Genomic DNA, 12,202 nt, shown 5'->3' on the forward strand with positions numbered 1-12,202 from the left:
GGTGTTCCATTTTGGGAAATTTTAGAAGGCTCCACTCCACATGACTATAAATAGATGCTAATAGCGTCATAATTTCAATTATTAAATCAGCTCTGAGAAGGAACGCTAAGTTGGGGCAACCTTTCAACTATTTGTGACTCTGGCCAATTTCCTGGGATAAAATCCTGTCGTAAGGAATTTCCTGAAACAAGCCTATTGAAAACACTCTCACAAAATAAACGAACACTTGGTAAATATTGATTTTCAGTTCTTATATTCTGACCAAAGTAAAAATATATTATATTTTCTCAAACTCTATTATTATTCCGCAACAAAAACTAGTAACAAAGAACTTGAGTTATCTCCCTTACACAATTTTTTTATAAATATTTGTTCACATTTGTTTATCTGTTCAATAAATTCCCTTTTTCTGTTTTAAACTCCTTCTTTTAGTTTTTTTTTTCCAATATATGTTGCGTGTCTACTCCTACACATTTATCTTGCATGTAACATAATTGTTTCGTGTAACACTAGGTAGAATATTTTGCTCCATAGACTATTTTTATAATGTTGTCTTACTGAAACGATGGAAAGATGTCTCAAGCTGATGTTCTTGACCAGTTCTTATGAGAATTTTTAAGTTTGCATTGGTTTACTACATTCACATATAGGTGTTACTGTTTGAGGTTTGGAAAGATTTACCATTGGCTGACAATGCTTTTAAGTTCACAGATCAATGTAAAAATTTTCTTGTTCTTGGGGAGTGAGGAGGAAAACGAAGGGGGGAAGGAAAATGTGTAAACAATTATAGCCATTTGCTTTTTAGTGTTCGTATGAGCATTTCACGATTAAGTAACCACATAAGTACACAATCTTTTCTTATAGTTAGGTTTCCTTTCTGGTTTGTTCATTCAGAAGAGATATTATGAGACATAGATATCTACACTTTTTTTATGCGATAATTTTGCTACACCAGTCAATAATGCCATGGGTGAACATTGTAATAATATTCTATAACAAAGTTCCTTCCTCTCCGAATTAAATTTGTTTTATTTGCAATTGCTCCCACGTCTTATTCCAAAATGATGTCTTTTATAATCCACAGAGGTGGATAATATAATTCAAAAGAAACATTAACTTAATTTTTAACCGCTTCAGTCGATTTTACTTATTCATTTGTCAAAAGCTCAATTTTAAACATGATAAAATATTATTACAATGTGCACCCATGGCATTATTAACGAATGTAGCAAATCAGTACGTGTTTAGAAATTCTAATAAGACCTTGTCAAGAAAATCTGTTTGAGAGATCCTTCAATAGCTGGTCGAAAAAAATAGAATCCCAGAACTTTATCTCAACACCCCATTCCGGCCTTTGCGCTGAAGTGATAAGGCGAAAGAACTCAGTGACTAGCTTTAACTGACGCACATCTACATACGCATTAGCAAGAACAAAGGTAAACGCACACACATACACAATTCTATGCTGTCAAATACTCAAATACGCACATATATACACACTATGAACATTTTGACTTGTAACTGGTACTCACTCAAATGCTTTCCCTAAACATGTGCTGTACTATGAACGTTTTTATTACTAAAAAGTAACATTTATATTCTATTTTGTTTTGGTATAAAAAATGTTTTTCTTATAAAATGTTATATTCCTTCAATTTCTCTTTTACAAAACCTTATTTATGTTTTAGATGTTATCTGGTGGCTCTTCTATTATTTCAACGTTTCATTTATTTTCCATTTTATACGCATGTTTTATATATCTTTCATTTTATTCCTTTGCTAAAACATAGCTTTTATACCCCAACTAGCAAAGAGACTCGATATTGCTCAAAATTGAATAGACGGTCAACGAATGTTCCAACCCTTCCAATACTTTTATTGCCATCGAAATCAGTGAAATCACCCATTTTTTTAAATCGATTGTTGCGACGTTCTTATCTTTTAATGCTTTAATTGACTTTAATTGCATATTGTAATGCTAAAATATATTTACGAGAAGAGTTCATACGTGATTTGTGGAAAAGAAAATGGGTTAATTCCACTTATAAAGCCAAGGATCAATGCAAATGTGGTCTTACTGCTGGTAAACTCTATGGTGATGCCGAAATAGCTTGTTACAGACAGAAATGTCCTTTGTGACACAGTAAAATCTCAACGACTGTTTAAAACCTAGGAAGAATGTTTGTTCAGAAAACACCAGAACATAACTAACCTATCCAACTACTGCCCAAACATTTCATGAACTTTAAGAAAATTTGTAAATTCGACCAACAAAAACAAAAGGAGAGTAAAAAGTTCATCTTTGGTTTACTTTCGACTGCCTCATAGCTTTCACTGCTCTTATTTTGTACTTTAATCCTCACATTCCATGAGCGTTGTTTCTGACAAAGGGAGAAAAAGTGTTGTTCTCTAGTCTGGAATCTATCGATCTCATACTTATCATTGGCTGATTTTTTAACATTGAAATAATATTTTTAGCTCCTTACATCAAATTGCTTCATTCCTTGTCTGAAATAATTTCCATAAATTGAATAAATAAAATGAAACAAAATAACCAAGCATATAACAAAACAAGTTAATAAATAACCAATTCCGAATACAAAACTAGTAGTTCAATCCTATAAGACCCCTCCATATGGCATAACCCGACGCTTCTCATTATATCGTTGAAGTTAAGCAACGTTGAGATTGGTTAGTCTCAGATAGATGACTATTTGGGTAAATGACGACACCTCTCTGCAAAGGAAACTGCAAAAATTAATATCATTAAAATCATCTTGTCTGAGTTAGATATGCATGTGACAGGGGGCCACTTATTAATTTAATAATCGCTAGAAACCAGTTCAAACTTTGCCAGGAGAAGGATTTGACCACTCCTAAAATGCGTGATATATACATATGATTTGAAGAATATGACGCAAGGCTGTCAAAATTTAATTCTTCCATCTATCCTTCTTTCTCTCTTTCTTTTCTTCTTTCTTTAACCCATCCCTCTCTGCAAATAGTTGTAGACTGCTACTGATAGCACGTGACTATTTCTTTGTTGACGATTGGTCGAGTGATTTTTTTTGCTCGCCGATTTAAGCGAAAATGGAAGTGAAAAAATACAATTGCTGCCTTGGCCTTTGGGAGTGAAAGATCGTTGTTTGAAAATGTTGGACCTGGATGTAGTAACCCATCGTGGCGAGACATAAGGAGGCTCTAGATGAAGGTTCTATTTCGTCAGTAAAATTTTCGTCTAGGTAACGAAAATGAAGAGAAAAATGCCGGCTGAGTTCAGACAGAAAAGTCTTAAAAAATCAAGTCAAAAGTCTTGTCTAGAGGAAAAGAAATAAGTGCAAATGTTAAACCTCAAATGAATGAAAAAAGTGACGTTGCAAACAACAATAATTTGCTTGTTCCACACGAAATATTCGAAGTGAAAAAGAAAGTGTATAATCTTCAATGGTGCAGCAAGAAGAAAGAGCCTTCTCTAATAAGAAAAAAGTTTTTGTTCAACTAAACTGTCGAAGCTACATTAGGTCAAGTAATGTTTTTCCCCCCAAAGTAAAAGCCGACAAATATGAGTAAAAGAAAGTTGATAAAGTTTGATAAAAATCCAACGAGACATTTTTTCTTTTTATGCTATCTCAAGCAGGAATGACAATTCTTCTCTCTAAAAAAAATTCCATATAATTATCCTTGCTTCTAAATAAAAAAAAAATATTCTTACCTTAAAGTAAGTTTTGCCTCTTTCTTAATCTTTTCTTATCTTTTAATTCTATTCTTTCTCTCTCCTGAACTGTTACTAGAACCTTTAAGGTTCGCCAAAAGGGGGCATTTTTTGGCAGTAAAAATACAGTCTTTTATACGGTTGAAATGTGAACTCCAGACTTTATTATTATTTTTTCCCCCATCTTTTCAATTTATTTTTCTCTCTTTAAATAAAAGTTTATAATTATTTCAAGTGGTTTTTACTTCCTCTTCTTTCTCCATGTCTTACTTGTAAATGGTTATATGGAATTGGTTTTTACAGGCTCTAATATTTTAATACGTCTAATTTGGCTGTTACTAAGTTAAATTCGGACAAGGCTTTACCAGTCACCATGTGCTGTTAACTTTGTATCTATATACTCTAATCTACATAAGCTCTATTAAAGATATTGAGCACTTTTTTCGTTAAATAAAGCTGTGATTTATCACCTTATATATTTATAAATAATGTGATCACCTTTTCTCTTTCTCAGATAATGATTTGAAATTAGTTTGATTCATGACAATCTTCCTTCCTCTCCTAATTAACTTTAATTTGCAATTGCTCCCACCTCTTATTCCAAAATGGTGTCTTTTATAATCACAGAGGTGAATAATATAACTTAAAAGCAAAGTTAACTCAATTTTTAATCGCTTCAGTCGATTTTACTTATTCACTTGTTAAAAGTGCAATTTTAAATATGATAGAAGATTATTACAATGTGCACCCATGGCATTATTAACTGGTGCAGCAAACTTATCGTATAATAAAATCAATTACAATGTGTTGTAACTTATATCTACATGCTCTAATATAAATAAGCTCTATTACAGATATTGATCACTCTTTCTGTTAAATAAAGCTGTGATTGATCACATTATATATTTATAAATAATGTGATCACCTTTATTCTTCCTCAGATAGTGATTTGAAATTAGTTTGGTTGATGACATTGAAGAAGTAACATAGCTATCTCTATTCTCCCAGAAGCACAAACGAATTGATCAGCACCAAAGGTATTCCTTATTCCGATTTTTATCCTTCTATTTTGAAGACAAATAAAAATTGTGTTATTCATGTTTGACCAAAATCCAAAATGTATTATTGTTTTTTGAAACATTTTTAAAAAATCATATTCGTATGTACTCTTTCACCAACAAGATATTTAACACATTTAAAAATATTATTCGTATTATTCGAATTACTTGCATCACTGTTCTCATTTTCAGTGTTATTCTCATAACGTTTCAATCGATGTAATCTCCAACCTTTTTCAGGTGTATCTTGTCGAACTCTGGAATCTTTCTAACGAACTCAAAAATCTCTATGAAAATTTGAATGGAACGTTTTATTTAATCTATAGGAATAGCATGTCAGCCATGACCGGTTAGAAGTGCTACTTTATCATCTTGCAAATGCTAAGCTTTTTTCTGACTGATAATATAGATTTAGGCAAGCCCGCTCTACTGCGAATATCTTAGCCGCCATCTTTGAATGCATATATCGTGCATGCATTGAGGTGAAATCGAAAACTCAGAAATAGAAAACACAGTAACCGTTTGTAAATAAATTATTTTTCATGTTTTTTTCTCAAAATTTATAAAAATATTAAAAATGAAAATCATTTGATTTACTGCTTTATGCATTTTTCATGAATTTTTGATTCAGGTTTTCAATTTCCGAGTTTTCATAAGAAACATTTTTTAATGCCTACACAGAATTATTTTCTCATACCACCTCAACCCTCTCATTAGTGATTTTACCAAAACTCGTTTTGTATTTGTTAATTGGAAACAAATAAATGTGAATCTCTGTACTTTAAAATGGTAGCGGTAAATCATTATCCATAAAGAAATCGCAAGGCCCATTGTAACCTTAAAAATAAATCATTCAAACTAGTCATACTATTTAATAGAAACAACTGTATAAGTGGAAATTGGAAGAAAATGTATATTAACTATTATCAGGATGATAAATAAGTTTAACTTTTATTTTAAATGCATGTAATTGGTTATAAGTAAAAGTATGCAGGGGAAATAATGAAACGTTTATTTTTATGAAGGGCTTAAGCTTACATACTTGTTTGGGTCAGTAAGAAAAAAAGATGGCGGCGGTGAACCGTTCTTCATGAAGAAATAGCAAGGACCTTTGTATCCTTAAAATATACATCAAACTAAGTTATCCCTAGTAGCATCTGATAAAAATAACCCTGAAATTAGAAGGAAACTTATGTTATGATAAGAAAGAAATAGTTTAATATTTATTGTCATTTAGTTATCTGTTAATTAACGTATGAAGAGAAAGGGTGAAACTGATTAAAAATTGAATATTTTGAAGATAACATAGAGTGCAACTAGTAGAAAAGTGAGATTTAACGACCTTCTTCTAAGCTATAGTAATTTCGAACTGTCATTGACAACATGGTAGCAGTCAGAAAGACTTTTATAACAATTGAACACCTTCTTCTACTGTTATGAATTCGTCTTTAGCGTTGGGATAATACCCTCATTCGTTGACAGATACACTCCAGTAATTCATCCATCCTTCCCTATTTTCTGCACACAACCTTCCAACAAATAAAAAGAAAGGATAGGAAAAAAAAATGATGTGTAACATTGATGATCAGGGATCATCAGGAGGTAACAATGGTTAAGTGTACCTTCATTGTCTTCTGACCAGAGCTTTGTTGTCGGTTATCGTTTTTGTCATATCCAGAATTATGGTGCTATTGAACTAGAAGTAAGACTAGGTCTACCCCTCTGTCTTTTTGGGGGTGAACAATCTCAATAATACCATTTCTGTATTGTGGGCGGTGCTATTTTAATTCCAACACACTCAGAGTAGTACCAATTGCAGCATATCATGTTCTGGTTGCCTAATAGTTACAAATATGGCACAACCAGATTGTGCCATCTCTTTCCTGAGATGAGCCTGAGGGTTCTAGACTTCGACTGCTGGTTGAAGCAACAGATAGCATGATTAGGCTCACTCTCATAGAGTCCATCAGATAATAGAGATACCTATATCAGGTATAGATGCTTTGGAGAGTGAACCAAACTGATCATATTCATTTTACACAAGCCATTCTCACCACTCCATCTTATCTCGGGAAGACATCAAGTATAGCATTCAAAAGAGTTGTGTTTTTAGAGAGCTCCTGGCTAGGATTACATCATTCCTTTCAATGCAGTTCTGGAATGGTATTCAGCATTCTTTGGAGAATTTCTCCTGAGATTAATGAGGCACTCATTGTTCCAAATGTTCTAAAATCTTCACTATTATTGGCTCTGAGCTAACAAGAATGAAAAATGATTATTGCAAAGACAGGAGATACCTACTGACCTTAGTCATGAAAAGACCAGGGCCATAGTTAGGGGCAAAGTAGTTTGCAGAAAAAGATTTCTGGAATCTTACAATTCTTGTAAAAAAAAGCTACTGGAATAGAAAGCTGCATTACAAGTAGGTATCAACACAGCGAATTGATGGACACCACTAGATCAACGAATAAAACGAGCTGAAACAAAGGAAGCAGAGAATAGATCAGACAATTCTGAAGAACACATGCCATAATAGTATTTATAAAAAAAAGATGGACAAGCAAGAGAGATGGTAAAGAAGAAGAAATGGTGGGACCAATGAAATCACAGATATATTTCTGTGGACTGAAACATTGTGAAAATGACACTCAAGATGAGAACAGTAGTCCAACGAATCCAAATAATGCAAATGACCAATCGTCATCTCAAAAATTCACATACGTCCATGCACAAGGACGCATGGCGCAGTGGTTAGAGTACTTGGAAAAATTCAGTTGTAAAAGTGACATTCTTCTGAAAGTTGAAGGTTCAATTCTCAGTATGATTTCTATCCAATCATGGCTGACGGGACAAGAACATGCTACCCACATGAATTTAACAAAGGGTTTCGTTCAAAATTCTGTGCAAATTCCCAAGTTCGACAGAAAGATTCCCAAGCTTGACAAGATACTGAGGAAGGTTGGAGGTTACATCGACCAAAACATTGTGAAAATAACACTTAAGATGAGAACAGCAGTAGTCCAAAGAATCTAATAATAAGATTCAACTGTTTTAATATTACGTCTCTTACTCCTCCAAATCAAGGCTAAAACAAATATTTCGAAGGAATAAAAAATGGCCAGAAAGGTTCTGGCATTGTTGCTGAGAATTGATTCTGGAACACCAAGCATGTTAATGAATCGTATTAGGGCATGAAAAAAGGAAAAGATACTCATATCCAAAATCATCTCAGTGTGTGCTGCCCTTACACTTCCTTCATCCAAAACTGTCCTGTGAAGTCGACTCCTTTGTTTATATTATGTATCTCGAATTCGATATAACATTTGTGGGCAATATGAACTGGAATGAATACATAGAGGACATTGCAAAGGCTGCTGCAAAGAAGGTGGGTTCCCTCTATCGAGCTAGAAGACTACTCACACCTGAGAGTATCCTGTACCTCTACAAGACCACCATTCGCCCATACATGGAGTATTGTTGCCACATTTGGGCAGGTGCATCTACTACTAGTCTCTCCCTCTTAGATAGGGTCCAAAAAAGAGTTGTCAATCTAATCAGTCCAGTAATCGGTAATTTATCTACTAAGCTCCAGCCCCTATCCCATCGCCACAATATTGCATCACTGTGCCTGTTTTACAACTATTTTAATGCAATGTGTTCTGATGAACTCGTTACACTTGTGCCCCCTCGACGTACATATCCCTGACAAACCCGCTTAGCAATAAGCACTGTTGATGTCACTAAATGCCTGAAAGCTTTCTATTCTAATAGTTTCTTCCCTTGAACAGCTAGACTTTGGAATTCCCTTCCTTCTGCCTGCTTCCCTGGCTGTACTGATATGCAGCAGTTTAAATGTAACATAAATAAATATCTTTCTAATCCTTCCTAGACATGACCCCAAATAGTACATCCAAGTGGCAATATGCTTTGTAAAGGATGAACATGAGTAAAAAAAAAAAAGGGAGGGGGGATCAGTAGGCTAGCCATGTTACCTAGCAGCACAGGTCTAGAAGTGTATTTCTTACACTTGATGCATGATACTTTATTTTCTACCTTCCCTGAGAGATTGGCCCTATATCGAGTATCAATATGACAGTCCCATATGACAAGCTAGGTAAGATGATGGTTTTTATCTAGGAAATTTTTAACCTCAGAGACAAAATGAGATGATCTGTCCAGACGTCCACCAGAGCAGATCAACCCTTCCTGATCCAGGAAAGATCAAATGCATGGACACGATGGGCTACAGACTTTCCAGTGGGATCCCAGATATAATCCAACTTCATAATGAATTTCTGCTGTTGTGAGATTTTTATTTCCTTGTCAAGCCGATGAAACAATAATCGGGTAAATGCTGATAGTTGCTGCAAGAGAATTATTATTAGACATCCCTTTGCTATAATCACAGTGAAATTCAATGAATAACAGGCAATCTACTAGCACCAATCATCAATACGGAGCAAATTCTGCCTTAGCCATGGAAAGACACCATCATGCAACCAAGAAAAACCGTAATACTCAAGTTCAAGGTTGGATTGGATTTACTGTTAACTGTATCTGATCATTAGGTCCACAGAATTATGAGTGGTGGAGACATACCTGAAAGCTGATTTGATACTGTACTTGGTATCCAAAACGAAGCCCATTAGGAAAATATCCTTGAGCCTATTTCTTGCAAAAATACTTTTGCTTGCCGTGGTTTGTGGTAAAGTCCATAAAAACTCTACTTGAATGTTCATTACTAGCCCAACCTGGAAGGAGGGTATGCCTTTTGCATCCATCCAAGATGGTTAGTAGACATTTCAAGATAGGAAAAATGGTAATCAACTCCAATGTGGGTTGCATCTTATCCTTCATCAAAGAAACTTTAACTTGGGACAAGGCAAATTGTTAGTCTTGTACAAAGTAGACCGCAAAGCTGTATAGTTCTTTTGAAGCGTCGTAGAACAAATACAATTTTCCAGATAAACTACCATCGTCAACTTATCAGCTGAAACATATATCACTCAATCCAGAGAGATCTTTTGCATGGCTCTTCCAAGATGACTAACAATCCCAGTCAAAACTATGCTTCCATAATTCTTTTATCAAATCTACCCTTCTTTAGACACTTGCTGATTAGTGAATACAATCCCTCAACCTTTACCGGACCAAACCTGATAGCCATAACGTTTGCAAAATAAAACTGACCCTCTATTACTGCTCAACATTCGTCGGTCCAGATGAAATATAAAGGGGTTGGATGTGAACACAAAAATCAGTGTGAAAAAGTGAGTCACCATCCCTAACAAACAAACAAAACCTCTTCCTGGTGCTCGTGAGATTGCAAGAATTAGGAGTGGATAAAGTAGGTTCAGAAAACTTCCATCATAACTAACCAGCAGTGTGCTATCCATGTCAACCAAGGAAAGAGTCTATCAGGCATGTGTACGCAGTGTTATGATGCATGGAATGAAATATGGCCAGTTAGAGTTGAGAACAGAAATCATAGGGAATGATATCATGGATGTTTATTATAAGTCTTGACAGGCCTAGTTAAATCTGGATAGTATAGAAAAATGTGTGCAGAACAGGAGACTTTGTTGATATGGTCACATTGAAAGTCAATGTAGAACAGTTAAGTTAATGCTAGTTGACATGGAAAGAAGTGAAACAAAAATGTAGTAGGCAAAAAAATAAATAAATAAATAAATGTTCTGTCAGCAACAGTACAACTTCAAAATAGTCAATATCGCCCACCTCCAGAAGAGAGGGAATTCCTGTCCGTGATAACCGTGGTAAAAGAAGACACACTCCAATCACCAGAAACACCCACACACACAGTTTGCAGGACACTGCCGACTCGTCTCTAGCCTCCTGCTTTATAGTGGCCGGGAATTATCCATTTGCATAATCACATGAGACAGAAACGTGATTTTCCGAGAGTTGCATGGGGTAAATGCTAATAAAAACCCCCGGACGGCATCTTGGAATTCTCTTTTTCCCCCCAACTGGTGACACAACAGACGTACCCGAGGTAAGCTCTTTTTCCCCTCATTTTAGTTATTGCTACTTCTGCTACACTCCCCCCTGATCTCATGATCACAAATGGGGCAGGGGGGCAGTCGTCTCTGTCTGGTACTTCTCCGAAGAACCGGAGGCAGCACTTCCTCCCTGCCATCCTCCTCATCGCCATTATTGCCACCAGTCTGCTCCATAGGCGGTGTTTCACAATCAGGGCAGGGGGGCAGTATTCGTTTCTGTCGGGTACTCCTTCGTAGAGGCAAGACGGGTGGTCCTTCCTCCGCTTCTTCAGTATGTACATTATATGGCTCAAAATCCTCTTCGTCGTCCTGCATCATACTCTCTGTCTTTTCAGAAGACATCATACTGTCTGAGTCTCCCTCTTCCTCCGATGTAACAACATAATGGCGAGGGCGCAAATCCTTCACGTGACGAGGCACACCGTCCACCAAAATCGACTGAGGGCTGATCACCTTGGTCACCTCACCCTTGCCGAACCTCGTGGTACATCGATTTTGCGGTCTTTTGACCCATACGCGATCTCCAACCTGGTAAAAGCTGTTCTTGGGACCTGGGGACGCAGTTGCGAGATTGGTCTCCTTTACTCGAACTTCGTATTGATAAATCCTGTTGGCAGGCGCAGTGGAGGGAGATGTGTCGTCTCTTGGTGTGATGTTATACCAGTAGACAGCCTCCTGTATGGGACAACACATTCTAGCCGCTATTCGTTTCACTGTACGATGACATCGCTCCGCTATGCCATTCCCGGCTGGAGCATATGCACAACGGAATCGCAAGTGAACTCCCCATTTACATGCAAATGCTTGGAACATATTGCTGCAGAAAGCTGTGTCATTGTCTAAAAGGAGTTCATGCGGCGCGCCACGCTCGAGGAACACTGCCTCCAACTGATGAATCACGCTTGCCGAGTCCTGCCTTGCCAATTTCCTTCAAATGGAGAAACGCGATGGACCACAGTCTGTTAAAGTTAAAAAATGGAAGGTGCCATAATGCGTGATATCCATTCCAATTCTCTGCCAATTCTCGTTAACTTCCAGCTTTCCCTTTTCCCACCTGACTGGCGCTGGGTCAATGGACTGACATTCCTCACATTTCTGTATGACCGTTCTGACAGTTGCTTTTGTCGTGGTTGGACATCTTCTCCTGACAAAGTAGGTAGTGTGTCGCACCCCCAGATGTCCACTATCTTTGTGAATAGCCATGATTTGACTCTCATCCAGCTCGTCTGTGTGGACCACGCCTATCACTGGGTCAAGACCGTTTTTCTTTTTCATTGCCTCAAACCACCGCTGTGGCACTCGTGTCAGTCGGTCAGCAATGTTTCGTGCTGATGGAACCAGCGTCACATCCACTGTCAGCCCGTACTCTTTCACGAGCTCCTTAAGAGTGCTTAATCGCCTCCTAATAA

Source organism: Euprymna scolopes, chromosome 15, assembly GCF_053919585.1.
Source record: "Euprymna scolopes isolate OS-2025 chromosome 15, ASM5391958v1, whole genome shotgun sequence".
NCBI lineage: Eukaryota > Metazoa > Mollusca > Cephalopoda > Sepiida > Sepiolidae > Euprymna > Euprymna scolopes.